Source organism: Cherax quadricarinatus, chromosome 38 (genome assembly GCF_038502225.1).
Source record: "Cherax quadricarinatus isolate ZL_2023a chromosome 38, ASM3850222v1, whole genome shotgun sequence".
Classification (NCBI taxonomy): domain Eukaryota; kingdom Metazoa; phylum Arthropoda; class Malacostraca; order Decapoda; family Parastacidae; genus Cherax; species Cherax quadricarinatus.
In genome coordinates this window covers 24,958,603-24,981,668 of record NC_091329.1, presented here as the reverse complement: position 1 = coordinate 24,981,668, position 23,066 = coordinate 24,958,603, and the positions used below count along the sequence as shown (strand labels likewise).

The window sequence follows — 23,066 nt, the reverse complement described above, 5'->3', positions numbered from 1 at the left end:
AGCTAAAAAGAAAAAATATATATTTTTGCATATGCGCAAAATCAAAGTCAAAAACCATTGCTATTACAGGCCCATTACTTTCAGGATGTTCATGTACCCATGACGAGAAAGAGATGAGCGATATTAAAAGAACAGTATGAAACAGTGTTGAGCGATGTGTTAACCACCCGGATAGTTTATTACAGTAGTGAACCCCATACACCCCAGAATTCGCAAGGGAAACAGAATGTTGCAGGTGTAGATTATGATTCGTCTTTCTCACGTTTTAAGTAATACAGTTCGATGGACTTGAGCTACTTCCAGTAATGTAAGTTTTTGATTGAATGTATACGAGCTGTAAAGATTCTTTGTACATTTTCCTAATCTTCAGTTTTCCGTACCATGAAGGGGGCCGTTAACACAGCAATCTTCCAACCTAGTATGAATGAATGACCTGATCAGTATCATTGGCTTAGTATCTCTTGTTTTAGAAGTTCTAGTTATCCAGCATATAATTTTCTTTTTAGCTGTGATAACGACATTGTTGTGCTCTTTGTACATGAAATCTTTTCACATATTGATCCCAGATCTTTCACGTTAGACTTTTAGAGTTACATTACATTGAATGCTTTGAGTTTGTACTCTGATGTTGCTTCAGTTTACTCGCATCTTTTTTGTATGGTAAGTGAAGTTTGTCTTCACTGAACAGCATATTGTTAGTAACCCACAGGAAGACTTCATTGACATCAGCTTGGAGGCTCGCTGTGATCTCTTTAAGTGCCACTCTCCCACAGATTCTACAGTAGTATCGTCTGCAAGCGATGAAAAGTGCTGCGAGCAACAGAGTTCTTCACTGTAGCAGACCCTGATTTCATTGTTTACTACTATTACTCTTTGGGTTCTATATAAACCAATTATACGTTTTAAAGGGGTGGAAAGCTAAGCCAGCGGAAGGCCTCGTTCAGATGACCAAAGGCTCCAGCTGCGGGTCATCATATGACTAAGACCCGCGTCAAGAAAACACATGTCCTGTTTCCTGACAAACCTTACCTAACCTATTAGGAAGTTAAATAGGAAGTTTAACACCTATCTGCCCACTATTCCAGTTATTCGTTATGCGTTATTTATTGGGGGGGGGGTCGCTGTCGCCCCATGGTCGCATTTGTTACAAATTAGATGTACATTACATCTGCATTTGCTTCTTGTCTTCAAGTACAACCAAGACCATGTTGTCATGATCCAGCAATTGCGAAAAATGGGAGTGAGGTGTTGTGAACCCTTGTTGACCTGGGTTGTACAACTGCGATTCCATGTGGTTAGAAATATTACTTCTTAAAACCTGTTAAAAGATTTTGATAATGTGGGAAGTCAGAGCTGGTGATGGCAGTAGTGACAGCTGGTGATGGTAGTAATGCCAGTCGCTAATGGTGAGAGATGACAACTGTGTAGTAATGACAGCTGCTAATGGTGAAAGATCATAGCTCCTACTGGTGAGAAGTTGACGGCTGGTGATGGTAAGAGATGATCGGTGGTGATGGTAGTAATAACTGCTGGTGATGGTGATGACAGCAGCGAGTGGTGATGGGAGGTGGTGATGGAGAAAGATGACAGCTGGTGATGGTAGTAATGACAGCTAGTGCGAGTAATGATAAATGGTGATGTAATAACTGCTGGTGATCATGAGAGGACAGGTGGTGAAGAAGAGTGATGACAGGTGAAGGTGATGACTCATAATGGTAATGACAGGTAGTGATGGTGAGTAATGATAGGTGGTGGTGAGAAGCCTGTTGATGACCTGATGACAGCTGGTGATGGTTAGATATGACAGCGGGTGATGGTTGAGATGACATTGGTAATGGTTAGAGATGACATTTTGTGATGGTTAGAGGTGACATCTGGTGATGGTTAGGGATGACATCTGGTGATGGTTAGAGATGACATTTGGTAATGGTTAGAGATGACATTTGGTGATGGTTAGAGATGACATTTGGTGATGGTTAGAGATGACATTTGGTGATGGTTAGAGATGACATTTGGTGAAGGTTAGGGTTGACATCTGGTGATAGAGGTGACAGCTGGTGATGGTTAGAGATGACAGCCAGTCATGAGGGATGATAGCTGGCGATGTGAAAGAAAACAGCTGATGTGAAAACAGCTGGTTATGGTAAGAGATGAAAGCTGGTGATGGGGAGAGATGACAGCTGTTGGGAGAAAACAGCTGGTGAATAATGACAGCTGGTGGGAGAGAATAGATGATGACAACTAGTGATGATGAGAGATAATGACAGCTGGTGAGAAAGAATAGATGATGACAACTAGTGATGATGAGAGATGACAGGTTATTTTCTGGTCTGGCCGTTCCTGGTATTTGCTGGCATAATAAATTTGTTGCAGAGTCGGGATTAGTTCACTTGAGTGTGACTGTTGGTTCAAGAAGTTTTAGATTTCTCTGTCATTTATGACGTTTTGCTTCCTCTCTCTCTCTCTCCTGGACTTTGTATGGTGCAGTTAACTAGAGTTCAACCTTCTCCAATTCTCTCGTCAGTTTTACTTCCCGTTCTTCAGAGAATCTGATGTCTTTCAGGAGTTCTTGTTATTCGTCGTCTTCATCTACAGAGGGGGCGCCTCTCCCCTTCCGACTTGCACTTTCTCGGCCTTCGTAATGGTATATATCTGGAGTATTCTTCTAGTGCTACTGAGCCTATTCTTTCAAGAATAATAATAATAATAATAATAATAACATGTCTTTATTTCCACAGGTAAATGTACAAGGTATACAGGCTTAGCTGACATCAATAACATACAACTATATAGAGAGCCACTTAGGTCAGTTTTGTCCCAGGATGCGACCCACATCAGTCGACTAACACCCAGGTACCCATTTTATACTGATGGGTTAACATAGACAACCGGTGTAAGGAAACGCGCCCAATGTTTCAACCCTCGCTAGGAATCGAACCCGGACGCTCGCCGTATGAAGCGAGAGCTTTTGCCACCAGGCCACTGGCCACTGGTTTGGTTCATCATTGCATTATCTTGCACAGATTATGATAGATATAACTCAGCATTTTAATACCTCCAGTAGGTATGCCTGGATACCTGGAGGTTACCTGGAGGTTACCTGGAGGTTATTCCGGGGATCAACGCCCCCGCGGCCCGGTCCATGACCAGGCCTCCCGATGGATCAGGGCCTGATCAACTAGGCTGTTACTGCTGGCCGCACGCAGTCCAACGTACGAGCCACAGCCCGGCTGATCCGGCACTGATTTTAGGTATCTGTCCAGCTCTCTCTTGAAGGCAGCCAGGGGTTTATTGGCAATTCCCCTAATGCTTGATGGGAGGCTGTTGAACAGTTTTGGGCCCCGGACACTTATGGTGTTTTCCCTTAGTGTACCAATGGCGCCTCTACTTTTTATTGGGGGCATTTTGCATCGCCTGCCCAGTCTTTTACTTTCGTAGGGAGTGATTTCTGTGTGCAGATTTGGGACCATTCCTTCCAAGATTTTCCAGGTGTAGATTATGATATATCTCTCCCTTCTGCGTCCCAACGAGTACAAGTCAAGTGCTTCCAAGCGTTCCCAGTAGTTAAGGTGCTTGACAGAACTTACACGTGCAGTAAAGGATCTCTGTACACTCTCTAGATCTGCAATTTCACCTGCTTTGAATGGAGATGTTAATGTACAGCAGTATTCCAGCCTAGAGAGAACAAGTGATTTGAAAAGGATCATCATTGGCTTGGCATCTCTCGTTTTGAACGTTCTCATTATCCATCCTATCATTTTCTTTGCACGTGCGATCGTGGCACTGTTGTGATCCTTGAAAGTGAGATCCTCAGACATTACTACTCCCAGGTCCCTTACATTATTTTTCCGCTCTATTGTATGGCCAGAGTCTGTAGTATACTCTGTTCTAGTTATTATTTCCTCCAGTTTTCCATAACGGAGTAGTTGGAATTTGTCCTCATTGAACATCATATTGCTTACCGTTGCCCACTGGAAGTAAGTAAATTTATTCAGGTATACACAAATACAGTTACATAGAATTATCATACATAGCAGCATATGCTGCTATGCTGAGGACGCGGTTAACCGCGTCCTCAGCAGATGACAGCCTCATGCAGATCCTAGTATCATCCGCAAAGGATGATACGGTGCTGTGATGTATATCTCTGTCTATGTCTGATATGAGGATAAGGAATAAGATGGGGGCGAGTACTGTGCCTTGTGGAACAGAGCTCTTCACTATGGCAGCCTCCGATTTAACTCTGTTGACCACTACTCTTTGAGTATCTTGCACACAAGTGACAGTTCACAAGGACTGAAGCTTCACTAACACTGATGTGATGAAACTTGCACAGATTATTCTCCACGGTAATCGAACTCAGTACCTCACGATTGTGAGTTGAATTCTTTTACCAGTGAGCTGCGCGACACATAGGATGGGGACATTATTTTTAATAAATTTGGATACATTAGCAGTATGTTGCTGCCCTATTCTGATATTAATGCAGACTGTTTTGTGGGGGGGAGGGTTTGTGGGTGGGGCGGTGATGGGCAGGAATAACGGAGTGTGTTGGTGGGTTGGGGGATGGGGAGGTAGGGAGGGAGGGCATCTCTGCTGGGTACATAATAGGGAAAGAGGAGGAGGGGGTAATTTTAGGGTGGGTTGGGAAACATTAATGGAGGTGGGGGAGAGGGTGTAATGGAAGTGTGGTGGTGGACGACTCTACCATGTGTCCCCCCTCCCTCACTCTCTCTCCCCTCGTGCCCCTCTCTGCCTTCCCTGGTCCGCCACTGCTGCCCCACCCTGTCTTCCAACACAAAGGTTGTGATGGTGGCTGAGGACATTCTGCCCCTCTATGTACACGCACGCACGCGCACGCCACGAACTATGAATCGACCCCTGCAACCACACATAGGTAAGTACACTGACCTACCTCAGCACACCACCCCCTCCCAAGTGCTTACTGCCACAGAGAACATGTATGTGTGAAGGCTATGACAGTGTTGGTGGAGGAGGAATTAGGGTGAGGTAGAGGGAGGTGCGCGCGCAAGTTCCCCGCGGCAGCAGCAGCAGCAGCGCGGTTCCCCCACATGCCAGCCCAGAAGAGAGGATTAGTGTCGCCTTGACTGGTGCTGTGTGGGGGTGTGTTGTGTGTGTGTTTGATGTCGCCAAGTGTGTTCTTAGTGTTTAGTGTGTAACAGCAGCGGGTGGTGGTCACCTCTGTGCTGGCCACACAAGTATACATTCCTGGAGCTCTTACGTTGACCCCACTACCGCACCAGACACTCCTGACTCCACAACCCTTGCCTGTCACTCCTCTACTCGTGTGTAACCACAGCCACCCCTCCCTCACACACACACAGGAGCTAAGACTCGACCCCTGCAACCACAAATAGGTGAGTACACTGCTAGTATCTCACCAGCAGGGACTGGTAGCAGTCTGGCAGTGACACAACCCCCGTGGACACCCTGCCAGGGGTTCCTGGTGGTGGAGACAAGTACCCTAGGGAGGAGTGAGGTATTCTGGGGTAGTGGGTGTGGTGTGTGCCGGGGCTGTCTGGTAGCGGCAGCTGCAGTAACTCCTCAGTGTGGTCACCTGCTACCCAATACTCTCCCTTCCTGGCGCGCGCGCGCGCACGCACGCGCGTTCATACCTTCCTAGTCTTGCATATTGCACCTTCCTCACACTCCTCCCCCACAAGCTGCAGTATTTGTCCTACCCAACTCTTTCCGTCATGGATATTTGCTCATCCGTATCAGCACTCGTCAAAATAACAGGTTAGTGTCACATATATACATGTATAACTCAATGAATTTTATCAGTTGAAGAGTCTCGGTTATGGGTTAAAACTATAAATCAAGCTTTATGTCATAAAGTTGTTGAGTGAGAGTCAGACAGCCAAGTGTGAAGGTTGTGGGTGTCTTTGATGCCAGCTGTGTATACCCTCATATCTGTCCCCAACCAAAAGTTATCACCACACACCAAACTTAACCACTAAGAACTGTGTGTACACTCACTGAGTTGTACTTGCCAAGGAGTTTGTGGAAGTTAAGACCTAGCTCCTGGTTCCACTTCCTAGATTACTTGAATTGGCATCAGAGACTTCTGGCTTCCTTACCATATCTGCTCTTGAAACTGTGTATCGAATTTGCCTCATCAGATCATTCCACTTCTCAGCTACCTTAAGGCGAGAGAAATACTTCCTTGCATATCTTTAATGTTCATCTGCGTTTTCAGCTAACACATGTTTCCTTGATCCTAGTCTTGTTAATTCAAGCAGACCGTCCATATGTGTCCTATCAATTCCCCGTAAAATTTTGCATATAATAATCTTGTCATCCTCTGTCCTTTTCTCCTCTAAGGTCATTAGGTTCATTTCCTTCAACCTCCCCAGAGGATTTTTCTGGGGTCAGCCGGGCTGTGGCTCGTACGTCGGACTGCGTGCGGTCAGCAGTAACAGCCTAGTTGATCAGGCCCTGATCCATCGGGAGGCCTGGTCATGGACCGGGCCGCGGGGGCGTTGATCCCCGGAATAACCTCCAGGTAACCCCCCCCCCTCCATAGACTGGTGCCAGACCAATCCTCCTGGTGGATCAAGGCATGATCACCCACGCAGTCCAACGTACGAACCACAGCAGGGTTGACCAGTAACTGATTTGATGAGCTTGTAAAGTATTCTTTGCAAGTGATGTCTGCCAAGTCTGTTGTCATATCTAGTGATTTCAGTGTTCAGGTTTGGGATCAGTCCCTCTAGGATTTTCCAGGTGTAAATTATGTTACGACTTTCTCGCCTACGTTCCAAATTGAAGAGACATTAAGCATTCTCAGCAGTTCAGATGCTTGACTGAATGTGGAAGCTCTCAGTTTCTAGCTAGCAACCTCGCTTGCCTTGAAAGGGACCGTTAGTATACAGCATTTTTCCAGCCTAGAGAGAACAAGTCACTTAAACTATCATCACTGCCTCAGCATCTCTTGGCTTGAACGTTTTGGTTATCCAACCTATAATTTTCCTTGCGATAGCAATAGCAACATTGTTGTGATCCTTGAATGTGAGATCTGACATCAGTACTCCCAAGTATAGCACATGTAGTTTTTACTCTTCTGAATTATTTTAGTTTGTCCTGTACTCCATTACGTCTTTATTTCCCCCATTCTTCCATAGTGGAGTAACTGAAAGTTGTACTCTTTAATTAAACATTATATTCTTCTCTGAGGCCCACTGGAATTTTGCTGTTTTCCACGGACGTCCTCATAGAGATTCTAATATCATCAACAAAGACTTCTATGATTTGTCCTTTATATCGGCTATATGAAAAATAGGTTTTCACCGTGGCAGCCTACGACTTGACTGTTTACTACTGCTCGGTTTTGGTACTATCCTGGTGGCAAATCTTTGGACCTTTTCGAGTTTCTTGGCTTGCTTGACCAAGTGTAACCTTTATCCCGGGGCCGTGTACTCAATGACTGGCCTAATATATGTATATGTCTTGTATAAGGTTCTGATATCGCATATACTACTGATGTTACAGGGTTTACGTGAATGTGTGGCGATATGCTTGGCGTTATATTCATCCCCAGGTCCTTTTTACTCTGATATTTACTGTGATCTCACAGTCGGTTGGTGGGTTAACTGGGTTTAAGGCCTATCAACTAAACGAGGGTTATTCTTCTCTTCGCCCATGCTGTGCTGTGTCCGGTCTGGCATTCTTTATAATTCACATGACCCTGCATTTATTTGGGTGGAACTCTAGAAACCACTTGCTTAATAATAATAATATCTTTATTTCTACAAGTACATGTACAAGGTATACAGGCCTAGCTGACATTAGTGACATACTACTATATATACTACTATGTTATGCAGAGCGTTTCGGACAAATTAAGTCAATTTTGTCCCGGGATGCGACCCACACAAGTAGACTTACACCCAGGTACCCAGTTTATACTAATGACTGAACATAGGCAACCGGTGTAAGGAAACACGCCCAATATTTCATCCCTCACCGGGAATCGAACCCGGACGCTTGCCTTATGAAGCGAGAGCTTTTGCCACCAGGCAGGCCACCGTGTGTCGAGGTCTTTAGAACATAACATAAGAACGAAGGAACACTGCAGAAGGCCTACTGGCCCATGCGAGGCAGGTCCAAGTCTCCTACCGGCTTAAGCCAATGCACCCAACCTAGTCAGGTCAGGTCACATTGACTTAAGGGAGGAACACGGCAACCGACCTGTTAGCACAAGCTATCAGGTCTAACTCACACCCACCCACATCTACTCATGTATTTATCCAACCTATTTTTAAAGCTACACAACGTTCTGGCCTCTATAACGGTACTTGGGAGTTTGTTCCACTCATCCACAACTCTATTACCAAACCAGTACTTTCCTATATCCCTCCTGAATCTGAATTTTTCCAACTTAAAACCATTGCTGCGAGTCCTGTCTAGGCTAGATATTTTCAGCACACTATTTACATCCCCTTTATTTATTCCTGTCTTCCACTTATACACCTCAATCATATCCCCCCTAATTCTACGTCTTTCTAGAGAGTGCAGTTTCAGGGCCCTTAGTCTATCCTCATAGGGAAGGTTTCTGATACATGGGATCATCTTTGTCATCCTCCTTTGTACATTTTCCAGAGAATTTATATCCATTCTGTAATACGGTGACCAAAACTGTGCAGCATAATCTAAATGAGGCCTAACCAAGGATGTATAGAGTTGAAGAACAACCTGAGGACTCCTATTATTTATGCTTCTTGATATGAAGCCAAGGATTCTATTAGCTTTATTGCGAACACTTATGCACTGTTGTCTTGGTTTCAGATTACTGCTAACCAGAACTCCTAAATCTTTTTCGCAATCCGTAATATTAAGATCTACATTATTTAGTTTATATGTGGCATGGTTATTGTCCTGTCCAACATTTAGAACTTTGCATTTGTCTATATTAAACTGCATCTGCCACTTCTCCGACCACTGCATCAGTCTATTCAAATCTTCCTGGAGTGCTCGAATGTCCTCGTCAGAATGAATTCGACGGCCTATTTTGGTGTCATCGGCAAACTTGCCGATGTCGCTCTTTATGCCCTCATCTATGTCGTTTATGTAGATTGTGAACAGCAGGGGGCCCAACACTGACCCCTGTGGAACACCGCTCGTGACGCTTCCCCACTCTGATTTCTCCCCATTTATGCAAACTCTCTGCTGCCTAGAGTGATAAACTCAAGCGAGTTGAGTTTATCACTGTTCTTATTCTTGTTATTTATTTTGAGCAACATAGGACTTAAGCCCCACTGGTAGATTATTCACTCATATTAAAAGTAACTGTCTTAGTACTGATCCTTAAGGACCACCATTCGTTACTCTCCCATTCTGATGCCTCGTCACTTATTGTTACTCTCTACTTTCTCTCATTTAAATACTCCCTAATCCACTGTACCACTCTACCTAAAAATTTTAATCCTTCTTTTTCTTCCAATTTCTAGACAAATCTCTGGTGAAAATTAGACACATGTGCAACATCTGGGTATCTTTATTGTAGACGTTTCGCCATCCAGTGGCTTTATCAATACAAATTCAAGGACATGATTGGAAGACAGTAGAACTACGTATATACAAAAGATGAGATAATCAGTCCCTCAGCCTCGGAGTTGAAGACCACCGTATTCTTGAAGATTCTGAACACAGGCAAGGAAGCTGGTGCTTATATACCAGATTTCTTGCCTGTTCTTCAGACTCTTCACGACTACGGTGTTTTTAAACTTCAAGGCGGAGGGACTGATTATCTCATCCTCTGTATATAGTTCTACTGTCTTCCAATCATGTCCTTCAATTTGTATTGATAAAGCCACTGGATGGCGAAACGTCTACAATAAAGATACCCAGATGTTGCACATGTTTATAATTTTAATCTTGTTGGTATTGTCTTGGTACTGTATACCATTCATGTAATCTCTGGTGTTTTACTGGATCAGATTCTTTCCTGCAATCCACCCAGCTCAGTGTTTCTTGTTTTATCCCTGCGACTCAGTCATGGAACTCTAGCATATTTGTAAGATAGATTTTCCATCCCTAAATCCATTTTAGTTTTCTGTAAATAATCTTATTTTCATGTGCTGTATATAGAAAAAAGCTGGGAACTCATCAAAGGTAAGGTAGGTAGGTGCTGTGTGTGGGGTGACAAAAGGTATGTATGAAGCACGTACCATTGAGGAAACCCAGAAGATCAGATATATAGAGAGAGCGTAGGAGATGGTACAGAAGAAGAAAACGGGTTACCGAACTACTTAAAAACACAAATATGCTATAACAGTGGAAAGATAGGCTTAGCCGAGAGATAACTGAATTAGAGCAAAAACTTAGGATGTCATACCACACAGAAGAAGTACAAAGGGAACAAAGGGCCATACAGGATATTACCTGGAGTTTACCTGGAGAGAGTTCCGGGGGTCAACGCCCCCGCGGCCCGGTCTGTGACCAGGCCTCCTGGTGGATCAGAGCCTGATCAACCAGGCTGTTGCTGCTGGCTGCACGCAAACCAACGTACGAGCCACAGCCCGGCTGATCAGGAACTAACTTTAGGTGCTTGTCCAGTGCCAGCTTGAAGACTGCCAGGGGTCTGTTGGTAATCCCCCTTATGTATGCTGGGAGGCAGTTGAACAGTCTCGGGCCCCTGACACTTATTGTATGGTCTCTTAACGTGCTAGTGACACCCCTGCTTTTCATTGGGGGGATGTTGCATCGTCTGCCAAGTCTTTTGCTTTCATAGTGAGTGATTTTCGTGTGCAAGTTCGGTACTAGTCCCTCTAGGATTTTCGTTGATACTTTGGAAGGAAAACATAACGTAGATGTTATGTATACAGGTTTTACAAAGGTTTTTGACAAATGTGACCATGGGGATGGGGTGGCAGCAACGAAAATGAGGGCATTACGGACTTGAATATCCCATTATTTAACAAAATACAAAAAGTGGTAATACGTAAAAAAGTTGTGTCATTGAAGCATAAAAGTGAGTGATTTTCGTGTGCAAGGTCAGTACTAGTCCCTCTAGGATTTTCCAGGTGTATATAATCATGTATCTCTCCCTCCTGCGTTCCAGGGAATACAGGTTTAGAAACCTCAAGCGCTCCCAGTAATTGAGGTGTTTTATCTCCGTTATGCGCGCCGTGAAAGTTCTCTGTACATTTTCTAGGTCGCCAATTTCACTTGCCTTGAAAGGTGCTGTTAGTGTGCAGCAATATTCCAGCCTAGATAGAATAAGTGACCTGAAGAGTGTCATCATGGGCTTGGCCTCCCTAGTTTTGAAGGTTCTCATTATCCATCCTGTCATTTTTCTAGCAGATGCGATTGATACAATGTTATGGTCCTTGAAGGTGAGATCCTCCGACATAATCACTCCCAGGTCTTTGACGTTGGTGTTTCGCTCTATTTTGCGGCCAGAATTTGTTTTGTACTCTGATGAAGATTTAATTTCCTCATGTTTACCATATCTGAGTAATTGAAATTTCTCATCGTTAAACTTCATATTGTTTTCTGCAGCCCACTGAAAGATTTCGTTGATGTCCGCCTGGAGCCTTGCAGTGTCTGCAATGGAAGACACTGTCATGCAGATTCGGGTGTCATCTGCAAAGGAAGACACGGTGCTGTGGCTGACATCCTTGTCTATGTCGGATATGAGGATGAGGAACAAGATGGGAGCGAGTACTGTGCCTTGTGGAACAGAGCTTTTCACCGTAGCTGCCTCGGACTTTACTCTGTTGACGACTACTCTCTGTGTTCTGTTAGTGAGGAAATTAAAGATCCATCGACCGACTTTTCCTGTTATTCTTTTAGCACGCATTTTGTGTGCTATTACGCCATGGTCACACTTGTCGAAGGCTTTTGCAAAGTCTGTATATATTACATCTGCATTCTTTTTGTCTTCTAGTGCATTTAGGACCTTGTCGTAGTGATCCAATAGTTGAGACAGACAGGAGCGACCTGTTCTAAACCCATGTTGCCCTGGGTTGTGTAACTGATGGGTTTCTAGATGGGTGGTGATCTTGCTTCTTAGGACCCTTTCAAAGATTTTTATGATATGGGATGTTAGTGCTATTGGTCTGTAGTTCTTTGCTGTTGCTTTACTGCCCCCTTTGTGGAGTGGGGCTATGTCTGTTGTTTTTAGTAACTGTGGGACGACCCCCGTGTCCATGCTCCCTCTCCATAGGATGGAAAAGGCTCGTGATAGGGGCTTCTTGCAGTTCTTGATGAACACAGAGTTCCATGAGTCTGGCCCTGGAGCAGAGTGCATGGGCATGTCATTTATCGCCTGTTCGAAGTCATTTGGCGTCAGGATAACATCGGATAGGCTTGTGTTAATCAAATTTTGTGGCTCTCTCATAAAAAATTAATTTTGATCTTCGACTCTGTCTGGTTAGCGGCTTGCTAAAAACTGAGTCATATTGGGACTTGAGTAGCTCACTCATTTCCTTGCTGTCATCTGTGTAGGACCCATCTTGTTTAAGTAGGGGCCCAATACTGGACGTTGTTCTCGATTTTGATTTGGCATAGGAGAAGAAATACTTTGGGTTTCTTTCAATTTCATTTATGGCTTTTAGTTCTTCCCGCGATTCCTGACTCCTAAAGGATTCTTTTAGCTTAAGTTCGATGCTTGCTATTTCTCTGACCAGTGTCTCCCTACGCATTTCAGATATATTGACCTCTTTTAGCCGCTCTGTTATTCTTTTCCGTCGCCTGTAAAGGGAGCGCCTGTCTCTTTCTATTTTACATCTACTCCTCCTTTTTCTTAGAGGAATAAGCCTTGTACATACATCGAGTGCCACCAAGTTAATCTGTTCTAGGCATAAGTTGGGGTCTGTGTTGCTTAGTATATCTTCCCAGCTTATATCGGTTAGGACTTGGTTTACTTGGTCCCACTTTGTTTTTGTTATTGAAGTTGAATTTGGTGAATGCTCCCTCGTGACTAGTCTCATTATGTCGGTCTGGGGCTCCACGCATACATGTCTGAACCTCAATTATGTTGCGATCTGAGTATATTGTTTTTGATATGGTGACATTTCTTATCAGATCATCATTGTTAGTGAAGATGAGGTCTAGTGTATTCTCCAGTCAAGTAGGCTCTATTATTTGCTGGTTTAAATTGAATTTTGTGCAGAGATTTAAAAGCTCGTGTGAGTGTGAGTTTTCATCAGAGCTGCCTCCTGGTGTTATTACTGCAACAATATTATTTGCTATATTCCTCCATTTTAGGTGCCTTAAGTTGAAATCCCCCAGGAGCAAGATGTTGGGTGCAGGAGCTGGAAGATTTTCCAGACAGTGGTCAATTTTTAACAGCTGTTCCTGGAATTGCTGGGATGTTGCATCCGGAGGCTTGTAGACTACCACAATGACTAGGTTTTGGTTCTCGACCTTTACTGCTAAAACTTCCACTACATCATTTGAGGCATTAAGCAGTTCTGTGCAAACAAGTGACTCTGCAATGTACAGGCCAACCCCCCCCCCCCTTTTGCCTGTTCACTCTGTCACATCTGTATAGGTTGTAACCTGGGATCCATATTTCGTTGTCCAAGTGATCCTTTATGTGGGTCTCAGTGAAAGCCGCGAACATTGCCTTTGCCTCTGCAAGGAGTCCACGGATGAAAGGTATTTTGTTTGTTGCTGGCTTTAGACTCTGTATATTTGCAAAGAAGAATGTTATCGGACTGGTGGTATTGTTGGTACTGGGGGGGGGGATTTTTTTTCCGGCATTAGTATCTGTATCTGTTGGTTTGGAGTGGAGGCCATCGACTGTGGTTCCACTCCAGGAATGACTGGATTTGGTGTACGATTTCTGCCATTTCCTGCAAGTTTTTTTTCCTTCCTGGCACTAAAAAAAACCCCTCCCTCTTGAGTGGCTGTGGCTACCCAGGTTTTCCCATGGCCTGGATGTTTTGTATCTTTTTGTCCCCTTTAGATGGTATGCCTGGCAATTTAAGTTATAGCACAGTCTTTCCTGTACTGAAGAGGTACACAGTTCAGGGTGAAAAAGCTTACAGGAAGGGAGTTTGCATTTTCCTGTTGTCATATGGGCATGGCATTTTCTAGGGTGGTCATAGTTGCACGTCCCATCTGTTTTTCCAGATTTCCCATGCCAGCAGATACCAAGTGCATAGTATGTGCACAGGCTTGGTTTCCGTTTGCCTTGGGTTTCTGTGACTGTATTCCCTGTTGGTGCATGTTTCCCTGTCTTACTTCTATCCTCCCTAGCACCAACAATGGAGCTCCCACCAGTTGTTTTTGGTAATATATCCTCACTATTGCTAGTGGAGTCCTCTTGTTTGCTATTTCCTGCGGTATTTCTAGTTTGCGATATTGGTTTTATCTTATCTTTGACTACACTTGTTTCCCTACTATGGCTCCTGTCCCCTATGAGGTCATTTATATGTATTCCTTCCTGCGTATAATTCCCGACTACCTGGACAAAATCTCCAGCTTCACCATTACTGTCTCCCAGGACAGCACCTCCAGCTTCACCATTACTGTCTCCCAGGACAGCACCTCCAGCTTCACCATTACTGTCTCCCAGGACAGCACCTCCAGCTTCACCATTACTGTCTCCCAGGACAGCACCTCCAGCTTCACCATTACTGTCTCCCAGGACAGCACTATCAGCCCCACATTTACTGACTACCAGGACATCACCTCCAGCCTTACAGTTTCTGACTACATGGCCAGTATCAAGGGCAGTACCATTCAGCCCAGACTTTTTATGTTCCCATCTGTTGTAGAAAGCTTCCAGGTTTTCTATGAAAGCAGCTTTGATGTTGTCCTCTTTTAATACCCTTGTGATTTTAGTCCACAGATTTATCTCATTTGGGCATACCCAAAAACACTTCCCTGTTTTAACACTGCTTGTAGCTAGTTCTTGGATATCTGCACAAGGGGCGTGACACCAATTTCCACAAAAATGACAATTTACCCAAGTGGAAGCCCGTTTGTTTGACTGACCACAGACTACACACAGCTTCATAATGATTTGAATGGTTGATTTACTGCAATTCTACTAGCAACCTCTTGAATATTCTATTAATAACCTCCTTAAATGAAGCTCTAGCTATTTGTATTTCTGTTTCTAACTGTTTTTGTATATTGGACAGCTTACCGTGCACGTTCCTGATTTATATTTAATGTTTGTGTTTATAAGGGCGCCTACAACCCCATCCGTTTACAGTCTGCTTTATTGTCCAACGAAACCGTTTGAAACCAGTCAAGGGTTCGGACCAGTCAAGGGTTCGGACCAGTCAAGGGTTCGGACCAGTCAAGGGTTCGGACCAGTCAAGGGTTCGGACCAGTCAAGGGTTCGGACCAGTCAAGGGTTCGGACCAGTCAAGGGTTCGGACCAGTCAAGGGTTTGGACCAGTCAAGGGTTCGGACCAGTCGATCTGATCTGATCAGTGGGTCACTTATTTAAAACATACTGGTCGGTGATTTGAGCTAACACATGAAGGATCTACTGGAAATTATCTACCCGAGTAATATGTGATTTGATTGATACAAAAGTATAACTTGCGTGTTGAAGAAACCGGTGACCGCTGGCAACTCCTACAATGACGAACGGTCGACCTCAACCCTTGTTTATCAATGGCAAGAAACCCAAAATATTTCTATTGCTATGCAAAACCCAGGTTAAGAACTACCTGTAGAATTGGGCCACTACTGAGAGGAGACTCGTATACTGACGATGAACAGGAAATGAGTGAGATCCTAAAAAGAATAGCATGAGTCTGTGTTCAGCAACCCACTAAATGACGGCAGGGTAGAAAATGCAGAAATATTTTCCACTCCAGAAGAAGGCCGCGCAGACCCACTAACTGGCATTAGTACAAATCCCTTAGTTTTCGAAAAAGAAATGGGAAACATGCCCACTCACTCAGCACCTGGACCAGTCATGGGATGCTCTATTTATAAAGAAGTGCAAAGTACCACTAGCACGAACCCTCAATATTCTCTGGAGAAAGAGCTTAGACTCAGGTGAAATACCGGAGGCCTTAAAGAGTGCAGACATAGCTCCTTTGCATAAGGAAGGTAGTAGAGCACTAGCTAAAAATTACAGACCAGTAACCCCAACTTCTCGCATAAAAATCTTCGAAAGAGTGATGAGACGGCAGATTACAATTTTCATGGACCAGCACAACCAACATAACCCGAACCATCATGGTTTTAGAGCAGGACGATCATGTCTGTCACAGCTGCTGAACCATTATGACAGAATTACGGAGGCGTTGGAAGACGGCCAAAACGCAGATGTGATTTATATAGGTTTTGCAAAGGCATTTGACAAATGCAATCATGGAGTGATTACGCACAAAATGAGGGCCATGGGCATTACGGGGAAGGAAGGCAGATGGATTTTCGGGTTCCTAACACACAACATAAAAAGTAGTAGTGAACAGGGCAAGATCTAGCATCAGCGAGGTCAAAAGCTCAGTGCCCCAAGGCACTGTCCTGGCACCTCTGCTGTTTCTCATCCTCATAGCAGACATAGATAAAAACACCCGGCACACTTTTGTATCACCATTTGCAGATGACACTAAAATAAGCATGAAAATCAGTACGGTAGAGGACACTGAAAAATTACAGGAAGACATAAGCAGGGTTTTCCAGTGGGCAGTGGAGAACAACATGACGTTCAGTGGTGATAAGTTCCAGCTGCTTAGGTATGGAAAGAATGAAGAACTCAAAAGGAACACTATATACAGAACTCAAGAGGGTCACCAAATAGAACGTAAGGAACACGTAAAAGACCTGGGAATAATTATGTCAGCTGACCTTTCTTTTAAAGACCATAACAAGACAAAGATCAAGACATCCAGGAAGATGACGGAGTGGGTATTGAGAACTTTCAAACAAGGGAAATAGTGCTCCCTCACTTAGAATATTGCTCAGTGCTGACGGCCCCGTTCAAAGCCGGAGAAATATCGGAGCTGGAACAAATACAGAGATCGTTTACGGCTCACATTGAGCCAGTAAAGCACCTAAACTACTGGGAACGCCTTCAAGTCTTGAACATGTATTCATTGGAGCGGAGAGAGAGATACATGATAATATATACCTGGAAAGTACTCGACGGCCTGGTCCCAAATCTGCACACTGCCATAACATACTGGAATGAGAGATATGGGAGGAAGTGTAAAATAAACCCAGTGAGGAGCAGGGGTGCGGTGGGGACAATAAGGGAACACTGTATCAACATCCGGGGTCCCAGACTTTTCAACATCTTACCAGAAGATATCAGAAACATGGCTTGGACAAGTGTAGAAGCCTTCAGGAGGAAATTGGACAAGTATCTTAACCAGGTGCCAGATCAACCAGGCTGTGATGGATATGTGGGGCAGTGGGTCTCCAGCAGCAACAGCCTGGTTGATCAGGCAAGTACCAGACAAGCTTTGCCCATGGCCGAGCTCCGAGAGTAGACTAATTCTCGAAACTTTTCAAAGGTGTATGGAAGGTTAGGTAAGGTAGGTAGGTGCTTTGTGGGGGGGGGAGGTTAGGTTAGGTAAGGTAGGTAGGTACTGTGTGGGGGAGGTTAGGTTAGGTAAGGTAGGTAGGTACTGTGTGGGGGGAGGTTAGGTTAGGTAAGGTAGGTGCTGTGTGGGGGGAGGTTAGGTTAGGTAAGGTAGGTAGGTGCTGTGTGGGGGGAGGTTAGGTTAGGTAAGGTAGGTAGGTGCTGTGTGGTGGAGAGGTTAGGTAAGGTAGGTAGGTGATGTGTGGGGGAGGTTAGGTAAGGTAGGTAGGTGCTGTGTGGGGGAGGTTAGGTTAGGTAAGGTACGTAGGTGCTGTGGGGGGAGGTTAGGTAAGGTAGGTAGGTGCTGTGGGGGGGAGGTTAGGTAAGGTAGGTAGGTGCTGTGGGGGGGAGGTTAGGTAAGGTAGGTAGGTGCTGTGGGGGGGAGGTTAGGTTAGGTAAGGTAGGTAGGTGCTGTGGGGGCGGAGGTTAGGTTAGGTAAGGTAGGTAGGTGCTGTGGGGGGGAGGTTAGGTAAGGTAGGTAGGTGCTGTGGGGGGGAGGTTAGGTGAGGTAGGTAGTTGCTGTGGGGGGGGGAGGTAAGGTAGGTAGGTGCTGTGGGGGGAGGTTAGGTAAGGTAGGTAGGTGCTGTGGGGGGGAGGTTACGTTAGGTAAGGTAGGTAGGTGCTGTGGGGGGGAGGTTAGGTAAGGTATGTAGGTGCTGTGGGGGGAGGTTAGGTAAGGTAGGTAGGTGCTGTGGGGGGGAGGTTAGGTAAGGTAGGTAGGTGCTGTGGGGGGAGGTTAGGTAAGGTAGGTAGGTGCTGTGGGGGGGGAGAATAGGTTAGGTAGGTAGGTGCTGTGTGGGGGGGAGGTTAGGTTAGGTAAGGTAGGTAGGTGCTGTGTGGGGGGAGGTTAGGTTAGGTAAGGTAGGTAGGTGCTGTGTGGGGGAGGTTACGTTAGGTAAGGTAGGTAGGTGCTGTGAGGGGGAGGTTAGGTAAGGTAGGTAGGTGCTGTGGGGGGAGGTTAGGTAAGGTAGGTAGGTGCTGTGTGGGGGAGGTTAGGTTAGGTAAGGTAGGTAGGTGCTGTGAGGGGGAGGTTAGGTTAGGTAAGGTAGGTAGGTGCTGTGGGGGGGAGGTTAGGTAAGGTAGGTAGGTGCTGTGGGGGGGAGGTTAGGTAAGGTAGGTAGGTGCTGTGGGGGGGGAGGTTAGGTAAGGTAGGTAGGTGCTGTGGGGGGGGAGGTTAGGTTAGGTAAGGTAGGTAGGTGCTGTGGGGGGGAGGTTAGGTAAGGTAGGTAGGTGCTGTGTGGGGGAGGTTAGGTAAGGTAGGTAGGTGCTGTGGGGTGGAGGTTAGGTAAGGTATGTAGGTGCTGTGGGGGGAGGTTAGGTAAGGTAGGTGGGTGCTGTGGGGGGTAGGTTAGGTAAGGTAGGTAGGTGCTGTGGGGGGGAGGTTAGGTAAGGTAGGTAGGTGCTGTGGGGGGAGGTTAGGTAAGGTATGTAGGTGCTGTGGGGGGGTAGGTTAGGTAAGGTAGGTTGGTGCTGTGGGGGGAGGTTAGGTAAGGTAGGTAGGTGCTGTGGGGGGGAGGTTAGGTAAGGTAGGTAGGTGCTGTGTGGGGGGAGGTTAGGTAAGGTAGGTAGGTGCTGTGGGGGGGAGGTTAGGTAAGGTAGGTAGGTGCTGTGGGGGGGGAGGTTTGTTTATTTGCCAAAGACACTTGTGTGTATCACTGTGTGTGGGGGAGGAAGGGTGTACGCGCACACGTGTGCCTGTGCGTGTGTATTACTGTGTGTGGGGGAGGAAGGGTGTACGCGCACACGTGTGCCTCTGCGTGTGTATTACTGTGTGTGGGGGAGGAAGGGTGTACGCGCACACGTGTGCCTGTGCGTGTGTATTACTGTGGGTGGGGGAGGAAGGGTGTACGCGCACATGTGTGCCTGTGCATCACTGTGTGTGGGGGAGGAAGGGTGTACGCGCACACGTGTGCCTGTGCGTGTGTATCACTGTGTGTGGGGAAGGAAGGGTGTACGCGCACACGTGTGCCTGTGCGTGTTTATCACTGTGTGTGGGGGAGGAAGGGTGTACGCGCACACGTATGCCTGTGCGTGTGTATTATTGTGTGTGGGGGAGGAAGGGTGTATGCGCACACGTGTGCCTGTGTGTGTGTATTACTGTGTGTGGGGAAGGAAGGGTGTACGCGCACACGTGTGCCTGTGCGTGTGTATCACTGTGTGTGGGGGAGGAAGGGTGTACGCGAACACGTGTGCCTGTGCGTGTGTATCACTGTGTGTGGGGGAGGAAGGGTGTACGCGAACACGTGTGCCTGTGCGTGTGTATCACTGTGTGTGGGGGAGGAAGGGTGTACGCGCACACGTGTGCCTGTGCGTGTGTATCACTGTGTGTGGGGGAGGAAGGGTGTACGCGAACACGTGTGCCTGTGTGTGTGTAATACTGTGTGTGGGGGAGGAAGGGTGTACGCGCACACGTGTGCCTGTGCGTGTGTATCACTGTGTGTGGGGGAGGAAGGGTGTACGCGCACACGTGTGCCTGTGCGTGTGTATCACTGTGTGGGGGAGGAAGGGTGTACGCGCACACGTGTGCCTGTGCGTGTGTATCACTGTGTGGGGGAGGAAGGGTGTACGCGCACACGTGTGCCTGTGCGTGTGTATCACTGTGTGGGGGAGGAAGGGTGTACGCGCACACGTGTGCCTGTGCGTGTGTATCACTGTGTGTGGGGGAGGAAGGGTGTACGCGCACACGTGTGCCTGTGCGTGTGTATCACTGTGTGTGGGGGAGGAAAGGTGTACGCGCACACGTGTGCCTGTGCGTGTGTATCACTGTGTGTGGGGGAGGAAGGGTGTACGCGCACACGTGTGCCTGTGCGTGTGTATCACTGTGTGTGGGGGAGGAAGGGTGTACGCGCACACGTGTGCCTGTGCGTGTGTATCACTGTGTGGGGTAGGAAGGGTGTACGCGCACACGTGTGCCTGTGCGTGTGTATCACTGTGTGTGGGGGAGGAAGGGTGTACGCGCACACGTGTGCCTGTGCGTGTGTATCACTGTGTGTGGGGGAGGAATGGTGTACGCGCACACGTGTGCCTGTGCGTGTGTATTACTGTGTGTGGGGTAGGAAGGGTGTACGCGCACACGTGTGCCTGTGCGTATCACTGTGTGTGGGGGAGGAAGGGTGTACGCGCACACGTGTGCCTGTGCATGCACAACAACTACAGATAGAAGCATTATATGTTGCTAGGATAAATTGGTGTAATCATCATCTTGGGAAGAACTCGTCTGACAATGCAACTTGTGGGAAGAACCTGGCCGTCACTACCATTATTGTGCATTCTCTGCCTTGGCAACATCAGCACCAACTTGTGCAACATCCGGTGTCACCAGTAATGTTTCTTGGTGTTAGTAACAACATTTCCCAGTGTCAGTTTTAACAAGTAATCTCACACAGCAACTGAAACAGTCAGTCAAGTGTTATGATAGTGGCTTCATCACCACCATTAATAAATACACTCTTACCACCACTGATTAGAACATTAAGAATAAAGGAGAACTGCAGTAGGTCTCCTGGCCCATGCTAGGCTGGTCTTTCTCAGCCTCCACACTTTTTTGCTCGTATATACACGTGTCCAACATATTTGTAAAGCTACTTCAAGCATTAACGTGGATGGCAGATTGTTCCCCTCAGGGAACATTCTTTTCGTGATTTTTTTTTATTCTGTAGCATTCTTGATTCTTGTTCTCTAGCTTTCATGATTCTAGTTCTGTATAGCTTTCATGATCCTTCTCTATAGCTTTCATGTTTCTTCTCTATAGCTTTCATGTTTCTTCTCTATAGCTTTCATGTTTCTTCTCTATAGCTTTCATAATGCTTGTTCTCTGTAGTTATAGCTGGAGTGTTGATGTACATTAACGGCTGTCTTCAAGGCAGGAAAGACTGCAGCACTAAAAAATGTAGAGAGAACCTTCGCTGCCAGCATAAATTCACTCGAGCATCGGAACTATTGGTACACTGGGAGTCCCTTGAACTGTTATTATTGGAACGGAGGAGAGAAATGTACATCATAATTTACATCTGAAAAATTCTGGAGGGACTGATCCCAAACCTACACACTGGAATCAGTCTGTGTGAAAGCAAGAGGCTTAAGAGACGGTGCAAAATGCCTCCAATGAAACGCAGAGATAGGATGAATATCCTTAGAGAAAACTCAGTAAGTGTAAGGGGAAGATATTTCAACACTTCCTTCACACATGAGTGTAATTAACCACAAACCTCTGGCTGTTTTCAAGAGGCAACTGATAAGTTCATCAACATATACTTTAAGAATGTTTCTGGAGGTTAGTGCCCAGTATCAGACCAGGCTTTCTGGTGGATCAAGGCCTGATCACTCAGGCTGTTACTGCTGGCCGCATGCAATCCAGCATACGAAAGACAGCCCTGCTGAACAAGAACGGCAGTGGTCTGTTGGTAATCCCAGGTATGTATGACGCCATTTCTTGATCAGCCGGGCTCTGGTATATATGTTGGACTGCTTGTGGCTGGCACCAGTAGCCGGGTCGATCAGGCCAGCACCCAGGAGGCTTGGTGTGGGAACTAGCTCGGGGGCGGTGACTCTCGAAATCTCCAGGCAACCAGACACTAGTGCTGCACAGTCAGTGTTAGGAATCACAAATGTGGTGCCTCACTATGGCTTGCCATCTGATCGTACATAAAGTTCACAACATTGTCTTTATCACCACTTCAAGAAAATTGATGGGCTCGATAACTAAACTTTCAAAAGAAATGTCACCTTAATGATGATACATTCTCGTTTTTTTTTTCTATACTGAAAGTTTGCTGTACACTAACAACCCTTTTAAGGCAAACTGAAAAGAATGTACAAAGAGCCTTCACTGTTTATAAAATTCAATCTAAAACTTTTACTACTGAGAACACTTGAAGACACTGGAAGTGCACTTAGTGGAACGTAGCTGAGAAAGATACCTTATAATTTATGTCTGGAAAATTCTATAGGGATTGCTCCCAACAGTATACTGAAAGCACTCCCTACGAAAGGAAAAGGTTCACCAGATGATGGTAAATACCGTGCATGTACTCTTAGCACCTCCCAGGGGTGCTAAGTACATGCAGAAACAAAATAATAAATACCGCGCATGTACTCTTAGCACCTCCCAGGGGTGCTAAGTACATGCAGAAACAAAATAAATACCGTGCATGTACTCTTAGCACCTCCCAGGGGTGCTAAGAGTACATGCAGAGACAAAATAAATACCGTGCATGTACTCTTAGCACCTCCCAGGGGTGCTAAGAGTACATGCAGAAACAAAATAATAAATACCGTGCATGTACTCTTAGCACCTCCCAGGGGTGCTAAGAGTACATGCAGAAACAAAATAATAAATACCGTGCATGTACTCTTAGCACCTCCCAGAGGTGCTAAGAGTACATGCAGAAACAAAATAATAAATACCGTGCATGTACTCTTAGCACCTCCCAGGGGTGCTAAGAGTACATGCAGAAACAAAATAATAAATACCGTGCATGTACTCTTAGCACCTCCCAGGGGTGCTAAGAGTACATGCAGAGACAAAATAATAAATACC

The 23,066-nt window shown here is 45.9% G+C and overlaps 1 protein-coding gene across 4 annotated transcripts in view; it reads left to right on the top strand.

Annotated features, from left to right (window-relative positions):
- The window catches only part of LOC128692826 (phosphatidylinositol 4-kinase beta fwd), a 652,994-nt gene that overhangs the window by 103,164 nt on the left and 526,764 nt on the right, over window positions 1–23,066 (top strand). Inside the window, exon 1 of one of the 4 annotated variants that reach the window (XM_070092190.1) lies at window positions 4,875–4,897. The exons of 2 other annotated variants lie outside the window; for them this stretch is intronic. The gene's annotated coding sequence lies outside the window, so the exon portion shown is untranslated. Of the gene's footprint in view, window positions 1–4,874; window positions 4,898–5,088; window positions 5,761–23,066 lie in introns of those variants that run through there. One more of the 4 variants, XM_070092186.1, reaches the window with a different exon arrangement.